Below are 20,032 nucleotides of genomic sequence, written 5' to 3'. Positions count from 1 at the left end.
CACAAACTCTTTTAAGATGTTTGATTAACTATCGATCTTTTGGAGTTGTTTGATTATAATGTGATTGTATTAAATTATTAGAATGGTTTGGTTATAATTTGTTTATTGATTGTAATTATTATGTGCAAATTTTATAATTGTAATTCGTGTGATCAAGTTTGTATATGTATATGTACATGATTGATTATTGGTACATATGATTTGATTGGATATGTTATGATTGATTATGTTTTATTCTAGGGTTTTAATGTTGTTCCTATAGGGAGTATTGTTTCATCGAGATTTTAGGGTTGCTAATGTGGGTATTATTTTTAGATTGAGCTTTGATTATTTTTGGGTGCTAGTATTATTTTCCTAAGAGTTGAGATGTTTTTGAATTGAATTGATGTATTATTTGGGAACTTGTGCCATTGTGGAGTTATTATTTATTATCATGTGAAAGATTATTTGATCGATGTATGAGATCAAAAGGTTGAGAATTATTATTTTGTTCTTGGGAGGCTCGGCGTTATAGACCTTAGTCCTTGGCATGTGGGTAATGAGATAATGATCATGAGTTAAGAATGAGGTACAATCTTTATTATTTATTTTTCTATGGTCCCCTACAGTGGGAATTGACCCGTATGTGGTCTGGTTCAAGGTATTTTCTGGTTATTGAGAGTATTAAAGTTTTTATACTTGTTGGTTTTATTCGAATTACCCATGTCCAAGGCTAGGTATAGAACAATGAGCATGGCACTCTTACGGGTTATATGAGTTAATTGAGTAAAAGTTCATATTATTATTCGAGGTTGAGTTGATAAAGGTTATATTTTTTTTCAGAGTACAATGTGTAATGTATTTCTAAACTACATTGTTTAAGTGAGCTAATAATATTAATTATTATATTATTCTTTGTATTGTGATATGTGGTGATTACTCAATTTTTGTTGACGTGTGTGTATTGTTTTGTTGTGCTACTTGTGTTTGCGGCCATGTCTTTTTCTTATGGTGGCCCTGCGACGATCTATTTAGGAATTTGTCCTTAATGGTGAGCAGTCAAGTTTGTTTAAACAAGTTGATCAAGTGGTCGTAGCTAAAGGAGCTCAAGTGTTTCGATTAGTTTGTTATAACAAGTTTAATTTATAAAGTTGTATAAATAGCTCACTTAGATTATCGGGTTGTAATTAAAGGGATTGTGTAAGCCTTAACACTTGACAGGTTGTCGAGTGTGGCGGTGATACCTCCGATTTAGGTGTATGCTTCCGCAATTTTATTCAAAGGTTGTCTATTTTTCCTTTATTTATTGTTTATTATTAGCTAATAAATCGGGGGTGTTACACTGAACCTATTGCTGATCAAGGGATGGTAACGTATACTTCCTCCATTCTGTTAATATTGCAACAAGGAGGAAATTACGCAATCCAAAACATATTTTATATGCTAAATATCTATAATTGTGTAAGAGTAAAAATTATAAAAAGTTGATATTGTGAAAGTATTACATGAGTCGAATCCAACAAGATCCCACTTGACTATATTTTGTTTAACGTATAACTCATATTATATGGTCAAACAAGAGTGATGAATAGTGCAAAAAGTCCATTGTTGCAATATTAATAGAACGGAGGAAGTATACCATTAATTGTTATACTTTTATACCTCTTTTGCATTATAAATTTCCTGCGGATTGGTTTAATATTTACACCGTGGAATGATCGTTATAAAAATACAAAACAAAAGTAATACTAAGCAAATATACCAATTCAAAGCCCTACCGATCAATGAAAATCTAAAAATACTAAACACAAGGATAGAAAAATAAATAAACCATTGCAAAGCCATACTTCTCTGTTCATATACTCTAATTGAATTCCAAACAAAAGCACTAAGCTAATGTTTATTATATTTATGATTATTAATCACATTAATAAATTTTGTTCTAGAAGTAATGCTTTCTCACGTTTACTATCCAAACCTGACTCATATTTTCTCTCACCATTGTTGAAGTATGTACTTATTGTACTTCCCATAACTAACCTAATGAATATGATTTGTTGTTAGTTTTCAAATAGAAACTTGTATAGTGTCCCCTTTTTTTTTTGCTAATGATTGATGACATTTAGATCTTTCAAAAATTGATCCCACCCGAGATACCTACCCTAACCCGACATATCAACCAACCCGTTCGTACCCTTAAAAAATGGTGACCCAAACCTAACTTACCCCAACCTGAAACCAAATTATCGACTTGGAAATGTCACGACCTTGATTATAAGCCACAAATTATCGACTTGAACCGAACCAGATTGGAACCCGAAAATTACACTACCTGATTATAACTCGTAAATAATTAACTTGAACATAACCTGTTTCGAACCCGAGAAGACCCTAACTCGTTTAAACCCTTAATTAACCGACTTTAACCCGATCTATTTTGTACCCGAACCAGATGTAACACACGACCGTTTACTAACCCGACCAAAACCTGACAGAAACCCGTTAAGATGTCTTACTCAACGTGACCCGACTCCACCAGGATCAAACCCGAACCAGACCCACATATGTTCTGACATTAACCCGTATTCACCCTACTTGATATGACCCGACTCACGCTAACCTGACTCAAACCGACTCGTTTACCTGAATTGATTGCTCTAATGACAATGAACCATTAATCATTGATTTATTTTTGTTTTATTCAAAAACATCAATTACTGTTTTGCTTTCCCATTGAAATATTATATTATTATTATTTGTCTTATTCTTTTTTCTGTAATTTCCGTGTAATTTTACAAACGAAAATGTAATTTAGTAACACATGGATGGTTTTTATATGAAGTTATATCTTCTTCCTTTGTTTAATATTATCTAACTCATCAAATTTAATTCACCAAATTTCTTATTGTTTTCTTTATGTGTACATTTATTTCCTATTCATAATTATACCACAATTTATCAAGATGGTTTAATATACATTTTATTTAATTTAATCGATCATGAATAATTTTGTTAGCTAGTTGACCAAGTCTTGTGGACCCACTTGTGAGTTTAATCCTATAAATCTTACGTTTTGAGCTTCTACATCCCACATTTTACATTCCCCTTCTTCTCGCATATTCTCTTAAGTTTCCTATTCATCCCCTTTCTGTCTATCATTCCTCTGTCTGAAAATATTTCCTTCAACTAGTAACCATGGCAGGACGTGCAAGAACAAGAGCTGGTAGCATTGCTTTGATGTTCGTTACTCCACCATTGGGCCTAGTACATGAGATGGATTTTAGAACCTTCGAATACCTTCTCAAAGATCCAGTAAACGAAAACTCCTACATCCCTATTTCATTAGAAACAATTTCCTTCCTTATTCTTCACCTATCCAATCCCAACAATAGCTACCTAACAAATCTTCTTATGCGACCAATTGGGTCTACTTCTGTGCCTCGACCCGCTCATTTACCCAACTACTACGATCTTTACCCAATTCGTGACGAATACATTATCTTTACAAAGTGGTGTCTAGGGCATGTGCCCAACACCAACAATATTACCCCTGCTTTGCATGTTCTTGACCAAAACCAATACTCAATTTCGGTGCCCTTGTGTTCGCACTAGAGCGCATTCCACTTTGCCTTTGTATGGGCTCTTTCACAGATGCTTTTCAAGTAATGAAAGTGGCATCATTCCCCTACGTTTTACACTTACTGGTTGCCTATGATGCATATTTTGATTATGTTGCAGGGTACCAAAAAGTTGATTTCAGCTCATTTGGTGGGGCCAAAGCAGCCACCCTAGTAACTGCACCATGTTGTCCCATTCCAAGTGACCTCTTTTTATGCTCTTGGAATGTGCGAGGTCTTGGTCGGCCCTCTTTTGTGGAGAATTTTCAACACCTCTATGACAGGCGTGCACCGACTGTGGTTGTTTTGTTGGAGGTTAGGCAAAGTATTTTCAATGTTGATATACTGGTAAAGGAGTTGCCAGGCGCATACAGTTTTATTTACTCCCCCACCGACGGTCTTTGTGGTGGCGTGGCTATTTTGTGGAGGGGCGATGTTTTATGCGCAGATAAAAAGAATGTTAGTTCTCCTTTGATTAAAGCTGACATATTTTTCAAGGTAACTATTTACTACTATAGCTTTTAGTATTAATTATTATCACCTTCAAATTAAATTGATACTTCTACTCATTTAGAAATCTTTTTTAAATTTCGATTCTATTTTCAAAATTATATAATTTTTAATCTATGAATCTATTTTCAATGGCATCATATTCATGTAGGGTCACCCAGTGTCCAGGGTATGTTGTTTTGATTGCTGGGATTGTTGCTGAATGATTCTTCAATGAATGTTGTCTTTGCTAACGGAGACTCGAGTTGTTTGGTTCTTTCAAGTGTTTGATCATCGTTTCTTTTTGTGTCTATGCACTATAATTGAAGACATTTTAGAAATTCTAAAGTTTGTTGTAATATATTTTAGTATTGTGGCTATGTTTCCTTTGTTGTACTAATTCATCACTGATGTTGTGGCTACTCTATTTATGTTAGTAATCGAATTGTGTGCTGATGTTATGGTTTGCATAATTCATGATTGTTAAATTACAAAATCGTTATATTATTAATCTATCAACATCTAACTAGCCTAACTTCTAACTACGCACAATTCCTGGTAAACCTTGGTTTGAAATTTCTATAACTTTGAATGGGTGTAACGGTTTTAAATTTTTTTAAGAGAAATGGTAATTGCGGTTTGAGTTAGTAGAGTAATTGATGCAAATACATAATATATTTTAATTCTACTTAATTTGTTAATCTCCATTACATTTCCTTCCCTTGAAAACAAACTTTGAAAACAAACTTGTATGAAAATTGGTAACAAATTAACAATAGCTATTACGACCATTGGTGGAAAATTTAATATTTTACAATGTAAATGCACGCAGAATTATCACAAGTGAGATAAATATTAACATATAAAAGCTTGAAAGAAGTTTTAGCTACTTTTACAAGATTACATTGTGTGTGAACTACTCCACTATGAATAATAAATTTGAAATACTTTAGAGGAAAATGTTGGAGCATTTGTTAAAAAGGCTATCACAAAAAACGAAGTCTTAACAAGTAGTCAAAGTACTCAAGTAATTTATAAAACATGTTGGTAATAAAGACTTTGTAATAGTGAAAGTGTTGGCAAAATAATCATTACACTTTAATAAATGAATTGGTCATCAATTCACTAGCAAAATTAGGTGGCGAATGATATCTCCATAAATTTTTTTTTGTACAACACTTCAACTTTTTCATGTAGTTTCCCTTTTTTTTTATTTAATGTATTTTCAAATTGTTTTTTTTGATTGTAATTCCGGACATAGTATGTATTTATCGATGTTTAGGAAAAGAAATACAAATCTCATTAATATATTAAAACCATAGTATGCAGAAAAAATATAATTAAATTAATTATTATAATTATAAAATTGGAATGTTTTACCAAAATGGCTATTTAATAAAAGTAGGTAAATAATTGACCTTGAAAGAAATTAGCTATTCCTTACTTTCCTTTGAACGGATAGGTACACTTTTCAATTTTTTATTTTTTTATTTTTTTAGTTTCGTGTTTATTTTAACATTTAATTTATTTTTAGGTTGAAAAATTAAAGGCCAGTAATTTTGTGCGTTTCTTTTTAATTCTGGTTAACCCACATTCTAATTCTTGTGTTTTTTATTATTATGATTATTGGGTAAAGTTATATGTAGCCCTATGGGCTATATATAAGCATTAAATATACTCTTCAAAATTGTATAAAATTAGGATTTCATGGCAAAAACACGCGTAAATAAATGTTATTAGTGTTTATATTTTGATGATTTCTTACTTTTTACGATTTTCAAGTGTAAATTTAATGTTTATATGTAGCCCTAAGGGCTTTGTATAACATTTTTCTATTATTATTCTAAAATTTTTATTAAGAAAATTTTAAAACTTTAATTTAAAATATCCATTAATTTGGGAAATGACATTAGTCAACATATTATATTTGCAAATATTCTCATTTTTTTTATAAAGTTAGGCAAAATAACAAAATCACTCACAAATTTGGTCCAAACTTCTAATTTAAATAATAAATTAGCCGACACTAGAGGAGAGCAAACAATTAGCTTAGCGAAAACGAAAAAGATGAACAATACCTTACGGTTTGTTTGGATAGCAAAGAAGGAAAGAAAAGAAGGGGAGGGAGAATGGAGGAAGGGAAGGGAAAAGAAAGGGAGGGGGAGGTGAGCTCCATTTTCCCTCCAAATCTGTTCAATTTTGGAGAGATTATAGTTATTATAGAGAGAGGGAAAATAGATCCCTCCTTCTCTTTCCCCTTCCTTCCCCCAATCTTTTACCCAAACAAGAGATTTTGTCCCCTTCCATTTCTCTTCTCTTCTTTTCCTTCCATTTCTTCCTATCCAAACAAAGTGTTAAACTCCCGTATAGTCATACAAATTTGTGGATGTGTTGATAGAACGATTCTACTTCAAATGTTATTTTTTCATGATGATATGATCTGGAACAAAAAAAAAAAAAAAAAAAAAAAAAGTAGTTGCATATTTTCTTAAATAAATAATGCAATAATTAACTTATAAATTGTAAAGGGGTTTACATGTAACCAAAATACATGCAATGTGTAGTACGTTGGTGTTCACCTCTATTGTTTTCATTTAACGAATTAGGGTTTAACGTCGGATTAAAATATAAGGACTACAACAAGTTTTGAACACGCGTATTATCTAGGGTTTAGTTCCATGCTATAAATTTGTTTTATATGTGAAATGGCATCTACACCTACCAACAATTTATTAGGTGGAATTTTTTTTTTTTTAAAAAAACCATCTCATTTATTCATCAAATATGTCATCTTCCTCTTCCTTTGAATCAAAATTTATCCCAACAATGTTGTGAACCCTAAAAGAACTGCATCCGCTTTTGAATTACCACAAATTTCCTATTCTAGCGTAATGAATAACCAATATCCTCAAATGCCTGAATTAGATAATCAACCCCCTCTTAACTTACCAAGACCTCACGGAGGTTTTGCGTTTGTGGCAGTTATTCCACCTGCGTTGTGGACTGAACTAGAACTGTCTGAGACAGAGCAAAATGTAGTGGTGGTTGAAATAGATGATGGGCCACTGATGCCATTGTATACAATCCATGTATCCAGCATGGATGAAGATGATGTAGGTGTCAATTACTACTTACGTGGTAACGAGACCTTTAAGAGGGTGTACACTGATTATGCGGATAAATGTGATCGATTTGTGGATTAATTTTTCCTCGAGAGCAACGGTTATATGATTGAACAGCTTGATACCCCCACGACACTTAAGTTGAGTCCTATATGTAAAGTAATTGCTCGAAGTGAGGTAATTTACATTTACATTTTAATTTTCTAAGATATTATGTCAGGCTCAACATTTTACAAATTAATAATTAATTATTAGACTTAAGCGTGCTATTTAAAATGATTCTTGACTATGTTTCTTGTTTAGTCCTATCAAAAAAAAAAAAAAAAAATGTAATTGTAACTTTTTAGTTTGCTGTATATCTATTTATTAACACTATGTTATGTTATTCCTAAACAATGAGTGGAACTTGAACACCCACGTTAAATCATACTACGTGAGGGAGCACGTGACTGCACCAACGCGAGTTAAGGTTCGTGCTGCGGTTAATGCTCAGTTGATGTACTTCTATCACCTTTGGGCATTGTATGGGGGCCATAATTCGGCGAGGCTCATTATGAGTCGCAATAATAAATTTCTCTCAAGGTTTGACTCTGTAGCCGCTGCCAAAATCCGGAATGAAGATGAAATCTTGGTGTTGCAAAACATCCCTTAGTTGAGTTTGTTGATTATGGTTGAAGAAGAACAATAAGTGTTCGAGTTGAAATGGAATATTAACAAAATATGAATGTTTAGGCTATAAGTGATTTTGTATGTATAACTCTGTGGTGTATTGTAAGAACATGTAAGATCGGTGCTAGTATAAGTTAGTTAATATTTTGGACATTCCAAAGTATTGTTTGTTAACCTTTTGGCTGAATTTTGAAGGTACATTTTAGTGTCCAAGAAATGTAAGGAAGTAGTAGCACCTTTAGCCTTATGTTAATGCAAATCGTTTATGTACCTTACAAGGTTTTATGTAATTGTGGGTAATTCAACAATTTTTTTTTTTTCAGTATCATAATTTTTAAATAGCTAGTTTTGGTCCTATATAAGAATTGACCAGTATAGGCTTGTAATTGAAGAGGTTATTAACAGTTTTTTTGGTATACACAAATAGAGATGTGTATTAAACGAAAGTAGGACGAATTCCAAAATCATAATAATACTTGAGAGTGTGCATGATTAAAAGAAAAAACATATTCATAAACGTAAAATATCATTAAAATAAAGTTTTGTTGCTAAACTTTTGCAAGACATGCATAAGTAGTGCAACTTATTCACAAATGAAATTGGAATGTTACTAGTATTGAACTTGATAAAACTAGAGTAAAGACGAATTCAAAGAGAATATACAATCTTGAAACACACCTTTAAAAAGGAAATGACATTTGTGGTTTATTCGTAGGTAATTTTTCTAACGGAAACATGTTACTAGGCTACATAGGTAGATGTTATTTAAGTGATAGACATGATAATCTTGCTAAGGTATAGTAGTCGAAGTATTAATTAAATTAATAATGAATCTGAAAAGGTTAGAGGCTATGGTTATAATATTGTATAGTTATGCAAATTATAGATTGAGTTTTACTATAAAGTAAAAGTAATGGTTGCCATATTATAACGTAAAAGGAATCAAAAATAAATTACTCGTTGCAATATCCAATTTTGGATTATGTATTGATATCCTTCAATCAATGTTATAGTGAATGTCTTTTTTAAGATAGGTCACGTATTAGTAAGTTGAATAGGAATAATTTTTATATTTCCTCGAAGAAAATGGAATAAGCAAATACAAAGGTAATTAATCAAGGAAAATGTCTAAATGTATTTTAGTAGGTCCTCCGTATCAATTTAGTTATCAACAAAGTAAACTAAACATATATTGTAATGCTAAATAAAGTAAGTAACTGATGCGCTTCCAGGCATTAGCTTAGAGTTCAGAAAAATGTATTCAAAATATTAGTTAGTATTAAAGTAAAATACATTTGAAAATATATGAACCATAGTAGTCTAAAACGTTGCTACGTTCCCTTGAAATATAGTCATCCAAACTAATAGATCACTAAATACATGTACACATGAAAAATGGCATAATAAGTTTATGTTGGCCCCACGTAAATAGTTGACTTGTGCTATATTAAGGAGCATGCGGTTCTCCTTATTAGGAGTAGAGAAAAGCATTTTCATAAAAACCACTTCCTCTATTAATATTCTGTGCTTAGCTTGCATTTTTTATTAAAAAAATATACTCGATTGACAGGGTAAAGTCGTATCCCCTAATCAAAAGTAATTACCTAAATCCTCTAACTAAAGTAGATAGGGAAGTAGGGTCGAACTCCACAGGGAAACATAATTTACAATTCATTGGAACATATTTTTGGATTTTTTTATTTTTTTATTTTTCAATTTTTTTTTTATTTTTTCATATATAAGAAAGCAATAAAACTAACCTAGAAAGAAAGAAATCTAGCCTAAGAAAACACACCAAAAAAAAAAAGAAAAGAGGAAAAGAAATATACCAAATCCAAAATCTCCCCCAAGCCAAAATCAGACAATGTCCTCATTGGCTCGGGGACTAGCCCAGCATAGCTAGTCCTGATCATCCTCATCCATCGAGCCAAAACCTGCACCTCCACTGCCACCTGAACCAGAAGAGCTACCACCAAAATAATCAACATGAAAACTTCCCCCCGCCGGTCCCCCGAAAGGAATGTCCTGGCCGTACCCATAGAATGAGGAATAGTCAGTGTAAATACCACGGGCGGTGGGATCCCTATCGTATCCCTGGGGTGGAGGCTGAAACCAGTCAGGGTGAATAGCGTCGTCGGGAATGTTACCCCGACGAGCATAATCATCGTACATAGGGTAAAGAGCTCTACCCTGGTTCATCTCTAGGTACCCTAACCTCTGGTCTATGGAGCCTACCATCCTCCTAAGGTCAGTATGGGAATGCTCTATACGTCCTAAGGCCTGACCTATATTCTGAAGGTCCCAAACTGGGTCAGAGTCAACATGAGGGATGGAGTGAGACATGCGAGGTGGAGAGAATGCCACCTCGGGCTGAGGCTGGGGTGGTGGAACTGGTGGTAGTGGTGCCTGCCCCCTAGCGTTAGCAACTAAAACGTCATATGTGTAAGATGGTTGCCCTGGGGGAAAAGCGGTCAAGTCAGGACTGGGTAGGGGAAAGATGGGCAAAGGTTGCTCGCTCCAAGTCCTAATACACCAAAAGGGTGTATGCTCGCTATCCGGTCGTACCAACCCTAACTCCTCAAAATACCTAGCAATCATATAGGTATCTGGTCCACAGTTGGTCAGTTGGTGGGGTCCATCCACTACAAAACCGGCCTTTTTCACTTCTATTCGAGTGATAAGGCCTCCTAAACGGATGGGGTTTTTTGATGTGGTGCTAGCCGTGGCATGCCTACTCAAATGGTGAACAATAAACCTGCCTATGTTCAATTTCTCGAACCCATACACATAGTGTCCTATGACAGCTAGTTCGTTAGATTGGGCATTATGGGGCTCGTTCCTACCTAAAAAACACAAACCCGCAAATCTTTGCCAGATTTTTGGGACAGGGTGGTGAATAGGTTTGGTACTAGCATGTTGGGTGTCGGGAGTAGGCAAACCAGTCAAAGCATGATATATGTCACCCATTTTATAGTCCGCATGCCATTGGTGAGATAGTTCAGAATTTAATTCAAATAATTTTTAAAATTTTATAAAAGTTAAACTAATATTTCTATTGTTCAACCTAAAAAATAAATTTGGCCCATTTCTACTACTAACAACATGTAAAGAAGACAAGAATTCACAAGTAAGTTCTCAGAATGTAGGATAGTGCATATCAACAAATTTTCTCATGCCAATGTCATTTAAAAATCGTTTTACAAAATCATACAAACCAAATGATTCTAGAGTAGGGCGGTGTAACCACCGAGAAGGAATTACCTCATGACCGATTAAGTGTTCCAGCCGCTCCTTTTGCTCTCGACTAGCAATACTGATCGTCTTCCAGTACGGAAGTTGAAAATCCGGGCCGTATTCCTCCCTCGAACTGGAGCTCCTACCGAAGATAGACCTAGCCCTCTTTGAAGCCATGGTAGAAAATGGGTTTGAAAATTTATTTGAATAAAATTTGAAAATTTTTATATGGAAATGTAGAGGATGAAGAGAGGATCACAAATATGTAAAAAGTTTTGAATTTGGGTGAGAAATGGAGGAGAAATCTTAGAGAGAAGGTAGAGAGAATTTGAGTTTTAGAGAGAGAAAGTAATGGAGGAAAGAAGAAATGAAGGAAGAAAGAAGAAAAGAAAGAAGAAGAGGACGCGGAACCCACTCGTGCCCGGTCGGGCGGTGGATCGCCCGGTCGAGCGATCTGGAATTTATATTTTCAGAGGTTCTCGTGCCCGGTTGGGCGCCTTTCACCCGATCGGGCGATCTGATACTCGATTTTCCTCAACATTCGCTCCCGGTCGGGCGATCTAACGCTCAAAATCTGATGGTCTCTCGCGCCCGGTCGGGCGGCATTTGCCCGGTCGAGCGATCTAATGAGATAATTTTCGCCTCTTCTCGCGCCCGATCAGGCGAGATTCGCACGATCGGGCGGACAATTTAGTCCGTATACGACGAGTTTTGTGCCCGGTTGGGCGGCCATCGCCCGGTCGGGTGAAATTACTTGATTTTGAAGACTTGCTCTCGCGCCCGATCAGGCGAGATTCGCCCGGTCGAGCCCGAGACTAAATTGTCGAATTTTTATTTTCTTCTTTTCTCTAAAATTTGGCTAACTCTTTTCCTTCAAACCTGTACGAACACTCATAAAACTCGTTAAATTCCCTCATCTCTCCTCTCATAAGAAAAAGGAAAGAAAAACTAGTCTAAAAAGCATTAAAAATACGTGTTGCCTCCCGCAAAGCGCTGGTTTATCTAGGTCCCGCATGACCTTCTTACCAAGTACAATAACTAGGACCCTTGGCCTAACGCTTGATCGGGTGGTTTCTCACCCGGTCTAGCGGTGTTTAGGCTACGACGCGGCTTCCTGACATACCCAGTGGGACGCCAAATCACCTTATCAGGTGGATCCTCCTTGACTTGGACTGGGTGATCTTCAATGCTACGCACTAAAGATCCTTCTTTGATCGAGGGTTGCTTCAAATTGTCATTGAATTCAACACTTGCAACTCGATCTGGCGGAACACTCACCGTAGGCTCAAATCGCACAACTTGCTTGATCGGTTCCACCTTTTCATCCTCAAAACCAAGACCAACATTGTAGAGTGCTCTTTCTATTGCATCAACTTCCTTCTGCCATTTGTCTATCTCATCTGAAAAGGGTGCAACACAAGATACCGCCTCCAAGGGGTCTTTTTCAAGAGCTTGGGGCTTATTAGAATAATTCTCAACCACATTAACACTGAAACATATTTCCTCAGTCATGGAGCTTTTAGGGGCATTATTCAGATTAAAAACAATTTTATCATCCCCCACTGATAGTGTTAACTTACCACTTCTCACATCTATGATTGCTCCTGCAGTGTTAAGGAATGGTCTACCCAAAATAATTGGGGTTTACACATCCTCATCCATATCAAGAACAAAAAAATCAACAGGTATATAAAATTTACCTACTCTAATGGGGACATCCTCCAAAACACCTAAGGGGTATTTAAAAGAACGGTCGGCCATTTGTAGAGTAATATTGGTAGCTTTTAATTTACCCATATTCAGTTTGGAACACACAGATAATGGCATGACACTAACGCTAGCTCCCAAATCACACAATGCATTATCAATCATTAGATTGCCTATATGACAAGGGATAGAAAAACTACCCGGATCTTTTAATTTAGGTGGAGACTTATTTTGAAGTACGGCACTACACTCTGCAGTGAAAGCTACTGTCTCTACCTCACTAATAGACCTTTTCATTGTCAATATTTCTTTCATAAATTTTGCATACGAAGGAATTTGTGTGATTAATTCAGTGAAGGGAAATGTTACCTTCAAATCTTTTACCATCTCCAGGAACTTACCAAACTGCTTATCCAAGTTTGTCTTCAATTGACGATTGGGGAATGGAAGTTTGATAATTGGCTTTTGAGCATTGCTTCTCTTGTCTGGAGTAGCCACCTTCTCTGGAGTCGTACCCTGCAATGTAGAATTAGATATGTTAGCTTTATCCTTTAGCCCTGCAGGGCTATTAACTACATTGTTTGGTTTAACGGAATCAAGATTAGCATTGTTTAATAAAATAGGTTCATCAACTTTGGGCATAGGGGGCCCTTCATAGTTTGAACCACTCCTTAGAGTAATTGCAAATGCTTGATCCGTAGGCCTAGTCGGCTGTGCCGGCAGAGCTCCCTGTTGGCGGGCTTGTAGAGTAGCGGAAAGTTGCGCAATTTGATTATCTACAATTTTATTATGTGCTAGAATTTGATCAATTGTCGCATCTCTACTCTCCATGTGCTTTTGCATATTAACCAACATTGCTCTAATTTCCACCAGAGAAGGGTCGGAAGATGAGGAGGTTTGTTGTGGTTGGTTCTTCTGGCCAACATTGGGATGATAATATTTCTGCTGCTGTTGCTGTGGCGCCTGTGGTTCTTGTGGTGGTGGATTTTGAACATTAGTACTTCGGTAGGAAAGGTACGGATGATTCCAATACCCAGGATCGTAGGTGTTGGAGTATGGGTTATTCTGCCTATAAGCTTGAAAGGCATTAACTTGCTCCACGGAACTCTTGCAATCTTGTTCCCAATGACCTATAATACCACAATTTTCACAGAAAGCCTCATTAGAATTATTATTAATCGCAGAAACATTAGCTACATTGGCAGAGCTAAGATTATCTAATTTCTGGCATATAGAGGTCAGTTGAGCTTGCAAAAAGGATACAGAGTCAACACTATGTTTGCCCTTGTTAGCAAATCCTCTAGGATTCCCATATTGGGAATTGTGTATCGCCATGTCTTCAATAACCTGACCTGCATCTTCAACATCAAGATTCATAAATCTCCCACTAGCTGCAGAATCTAAAATTATTCGAGAAGAATTTCCAAGGCCATTATAAAAGGCTTCTTGGACAAAGTTCTGAATCGCACTCCGTAGTACGGTTGTTCTCTCTGCAGGATAATACTTGTTATAAAAATTCAAAACAAGAGTTTCCCAGTTAGTTATACCAAGTGCAGTTCTATTTAAGCCATTAAACCACAATTTAGATTTTCCAGTTAGAGAGAAGGGGAAGAGAATCTCCCTGATTTGGTCTTGAGTGACCCCGGCTTACCTGATGGTATTGCAATATTGACAATAGTCGGCAATGTGGAGATTTAGGTCTTCACCCTTAGCTCCACTGAATTGCTTCCTCTCTATCATCGTTATAAATTGGGGTTTAATTTCGAATTGAACCCCATCAAGAGCCGGAGTAGGGGTGAGATGTGGAAAATCTGTAAGCTTTGGTTGTGAGTAATCACTAAGCTTCTTTGGAACCGCCATCTCTGATTCCGCGTCTGATGATACCTCTGAATCGCTAGAACCAGTTGGAGGATCGCGGTGATTATTATTATTATCACCAGAATCCGTCAGGATTTGCTTGTAGAGATTTTTCTGTCTATGGAAGGAACGTTCGATCTCAGGATCGAATGGGATGTAACCTTATCTGGAACACCTGGGCATAAACAAAAACTAGAAGCAAATATGAGATTTAGGGCTTTAACCCCTAGCTTGAACCCCACGTTGATCATACACTAAAGTACGGTGGCGTCCATAAGGGAAGAAGATAGAGCAAAAGAGTCGCCAACAAGTTTTAGGAACTTGTAAACCGTTCACAGGGTGAAGGTTACACCCCTTAACGATCCAAGAGATCGTCAACTCCATAAGGTCTTGAACCAAATAAGGGTTCGGGGATGAAGGTACAAATCCAACCTAAAAGAGATTGAACCTGCCCTAATAATAGGCCTCTACTTTATTCTGATCGTATTCATGTGCGCTTTCGGATTAACATACAATCAATAGGATTAACCCTAAACCTGTTTATCTATGTTGGTTGAATATTAATGCACAAATAAATCTATTATTGACGATCACTTGAAATCATAATCATATTAACCCTAACAAGATTATTAATTATCTTATTAAGCGTGATTACAAGTATAGATTCCCTTTAAACATGCATAAAAGGCGTGATCAAGCAATACAAAAATCATCAAGCAACATGATAATAATAATCATAAAAATAAATTATAATTGAAATAATCATGATAATAATCATAATATTCATAATCATTATAACAATTATAATCATAATCATGCTCATGTTAATATTAAAGCATAATAAAAATAGCAAGATCCTAGGCATGATACTAACATGATACTAACAATCATAAATATTAGGAAGAACATAGGAAGCATCGTAACAATCATATTTAATATTAAAGTTACCCTAGACATGATACTAGGAATATCATAATAACAACATAAACATGATTTCTACATCATAACATCAATAAATCAATTAAAGTACTTACTTTGATGCCTCGTACCTCTTTCTAATAACAAAATACACACGTTAGTAACTTCAAGGAAAATAATAATCAAACAATTAAATTAAATAATTGAAATAGAGATTTGGGACCAAACCCTCAGAAATTAAAACCTTTCACATCTAGGGCGAAGGCAACTTCGAATATGGCTAGGTGTTTCTAGATCTTGTGAATGCGGAATTTTGTACGTGAAAATCAATTTTTAGAAGAGAGAGAGATGGTGAATGATTATAGAAGAGAATGAGAGAGAATTGATGAATGAAAACTGATTGTAGGTGAATGAAAACGGAGTTTTTACGTCGTTATTTATAGAGAAATCAGCCAAAAAGATAAATTAACAGAACAGAGTCCTGGCGCAACTGAAACAGAGCTGGCGCCAACCCTGGCTAACTGGCGCCAGGCGCCAGGAGCCAGGCCTAGCTCCAGGCGCCAAGCCTGTTTTTGACGCGCTTTCTCAAATCAAATAAATTTTTCGTACTGTAGGATAAAGTCGTATATTTTCCTCAAAAATGCTCTTTGATTTTAATTAAAATTCTAAAAAGTCAACAAAAGTCAATTTATCAATGCTAATTGAATTAGGAATGAAAAGAACCTTCTAGAAGAATCTAGAAGACTAAAATCATTCCTAATTGCATTAGGAATGATAAATCATATTAGGCCCTCCCCTAGATCATTGGGCCGCGTATAAGGCTCAAACCGGGCCCAGTTTAGTAAATTGGCCATAACTTCCTCAATATTCATCGGAATTGGGTTTATAATATATCGTTAGAAAGCTCTTGTCAAGCCCCATCCAACTACACTACTATTGGACCCATATCATGGACCAACCAAACTGGATTGGCTATTTTCTTAAAATAAGTTTTCAAAAACAGAGAGAAGAGAAAAGAAAATTAAAACTTTCCGCAACACTAAACTTTCCACACTTTCGCTTCATTCGATTATGGTTCGACGCGAAAGGTACTCATCACCGGGTTTGGTTTTGGGGAGACACAAATGGGTGTCTACAGAAGCCCCTACTTTGACTAATTTGGAGAAACACAAGTTTCGAAAACAAAAGTCAAAGTAGCAATAGGGACGGAGAATGATTTAGAACGTTCTACGATCCTAAATCACTCTTGTAACGCCGATAGCTGCAAACTAGTGTTAGTTAAACAGATAAAAGAATTAAGAAACGCGTATCTTGCACCGTTGAGCACACGTCTCTGAAAGTAACCGATTTGCTGCCGCTTTACTGTTTTTATGACCTCCTGCAAGCTAGAGAATGCCATCCCTCTTGAAAATCGCTACACCCGTAACTGCTTCCAATTCCGCCATGATAATATTCCACAAGCCAGGGAACACTATCGAAGATTGCTTCTCTTGAAACAATCCTCATCCGCATTGATAATATTCCACATCCAAGGGAATACTATCGAAGATTGCTTCTCTTGAAACAATCCTCAGTTGTTTGTGACAACTCTCCATAATCTAGGGAACGCCACCTTGCTGTTTTGATGTTCACTCGTCTCTGATTAAAGAGCTTCTTTTTGATATGTTCACGCGCCTCTGAACAAAGAGCTTCTTTTTTATTTTAATATGTACACGCGTCTCTGAACAATAGAGCTTCTTTTTTATTTGAATATGTTCGCGCGTCTCTGAACAATAGAGCTTCTTTATTATATTCTTTTTTAATATGAACTTCTAAATGATGTGTCCACGCGTCTCTGAACGAAGAGCTTGATAATAGGATGCCCACGCGTCTCTAAGAAAAAGAGCTTGAAAATAGGAGATCTTTGACGATATGTCCACGCGTCTCTGAACAAAAGAGTTTTTGAATGATATGCCCACGCATCTCTGGAGCAATAGAGCTTGAAAAGGATTGTCCATGCGTCTCTGAACAAAAGAGCTTGATTGATGTGCCCACGCGTCTCTAGACAATAGAGCTTGAATGAAAGGAATGTCCACGCGCCTCTGAACAAAAGAGCTTGAATAATATGCCCACGCGTCTCTGGAGCAAAGAGCTTTGAAAAGGATTGTCCACGCGTCTCTGAACAAAAGAGCTTGAATAATATGCCCACGCGTCTCTGGAGAAAAGAGCTTTGAAAGAAATGTCCACGCGTCTCTGAACAAAAGAGCTTTGATGAAAATGTCCACGCGTCTCTGAACAAAGAGCTTTAATGAAGATGTTCACGCGTCTCTGAACAAAAGAGCTTCGGTACTTGAACGTTTGTTGCGATAATATTCTGAAGAAAATTTCCGATGACCAACGTTTGTTGTTCTCTAAAGCTTGTCTGAACTTTGCTTCCGCTAAAACCAGTATGTCGGTGTTTCCGTGATGAGCCAATTCTTAGGCGCTTTAAGCTAAGTGAGACGATCTTTCATCAGGTCGACCACTTATTGTGATTGTAATCAAACTGACTACTTAATCATGTTAAATTGCTTATAGGGGCTAACTAGCGTACCAAGGAACCCGAAATTGCTGTACGAGGTCAAAATCACTTTTCTGAGAGGCTTCGATCTCTGTCGCTACTGAAAAGATCTAGCACCAGGCGCTGGAGTAGGGTCTTCCCTATTCTGCTGCACCTGTATTTATTTTGACTATAGAACTTTGCCAATTTCTTTAACTATCTTAGGGTTAACCTAAGGTTTAACATTACTTGACTCATCGACTTGACACGACTCAAGGTATAAACTTGACTCGATATGATTGACTGACTCGAGGTTGACTCGACTCGAAGTGAAATGACACGTGTGTGCATTGTAATGTGATCGTACGACTCGAAAATGCAAAAAAACAAAAATTTTCTGTCATTTTTGTGGAGGGTACCGACTTTCTCCCGAAAAAGAAAGACGTGAAAAAGAAAGAAGCTTTCGAATGCATGTTGAACAAGCTTAGTCAAATGTTGTTTGATACTATCTCTCAAGGATTAAGGATTAATCCATCCTAGGCTATCTCAATGGTTGACTCAATGATGAAAGTATTTGGGTAACTTAGGCACGGAGGCTAAGCACTTCATACTTCGTGATGCAATGACCATTATGGTTGATGAGTGATGTTGATATGAAAAGGCATGCTTCAATGTTAAGATTTCATGACAAAGGGTTCCTAATGGAAGTATATTTGGTCATGTATCTGTGCAGTGTGTGAAAGTGACACTAAAGTTAGGCTGCAAGAGCTAAGTGTGTGGGAAAACATCATTTGAAAAAAGAGTCAAATGGTGGTGACTCTTTAGGCTAGGTAAGCTAATGATGTAAGGATCAAGCCCCGAAGTCTAGCTCTAAGTAAATAGGGATGAGCATAGGAGATCCCTTGATATGACCATGGTGTAAGTGTGTGAATGTGAATATGAATGCATGTTTATTACGGACGCACCTCGATGTGATCAAGGTTGCCTTTGTATCCGCTAGGAATCAGGCCGAACGTAGCTCTAGCCGAACCTCGCACAAGTGTGTATACCTCAACAAGGTCTTTTTAAGGGTTGTAACGTGGTTAGGCTAAAGGTTATAGAAGAAAGGGATAAAAAGGCTCAAGACCCTAGATAAGCCCCCAAGGTGTGCAACCTTGCTTTTGAGTCTTTATATTTTTATGCTTGAGTTTCTACTCTTTTTATTTAGCTCTCTCTTTTGCTTTAGCATTTATTTCATTTTAATAAGTGTGGGCAATCCCGATCATGCGGTCTATCACTTGCTTGGCATTCATGTTCCTCAGGCACGGTACCGAGCACTTGATAAGAGACGCAATCTGAGACGTGTTTTCTTATCAAAGATATTTTCATATCAAAGACATTGGAACACTTGCCCTTTTGTACACTTTTATTATATTTTTTCTTTGCTTATATTTATATTTTGATCTTTTGAAATCACTCAAGCTCTTTTTTTTTAGAATTGCATAAGTTACACACCATCCCATCCCAAGGTTAGGTAGATGTAGGTTGAAAAAAAAGAAAGGTCTATCATTAGACGAGGCTCAAAGTGGTTTATGAATAAAGGATGTATAATTGAAGGGTGAAAGGCAATATGATGTGGCTACAAGGGGTGCCTCAAATCATTTGTATACCTTGTGCTTAATTCGACACAGAATTTTTTTTTAATGCAATATAATGAAATGATCATATATAAGGAAATAAATGCTCATTTTATTAAAAGGGAAAAAGGAATAATCTAAAAAATTAATCTAAGGGAAAAGAAAGGTGCCTATGCTAGACTTATTGGGGAGAGGAAAAAAATGAAAAAGAAATAGAAAAAAGAAAGATCATGAAATCTTGTCGTTGCGGCTCGCCTCTTGCCTTGTGTTTATCATCACTTGGTGTTCTTGCCGACTGGAGGTATT

This window comes from Chenopodium quinoa, unplaced genomic scaffold, assembly GCF_001683475.1.
Source record: "Chenopodium quinoa cultivar QQ74 unplaced genomic scaffold, ASM168347v1, whole genome shotgun sequence".
NCBI classification, from domain to species: Eukaryota; Viridiplantae; Streptophyta; class Magnoliopsida; order Caryophyllales; family Amaranthaceae; genus Chenopodium; species Chenopodium quinoa.
The sequence above is the reverse complement of the archived record's forward strand: the minus strand, read 5'-3'. Positions refer to the sequence as shown.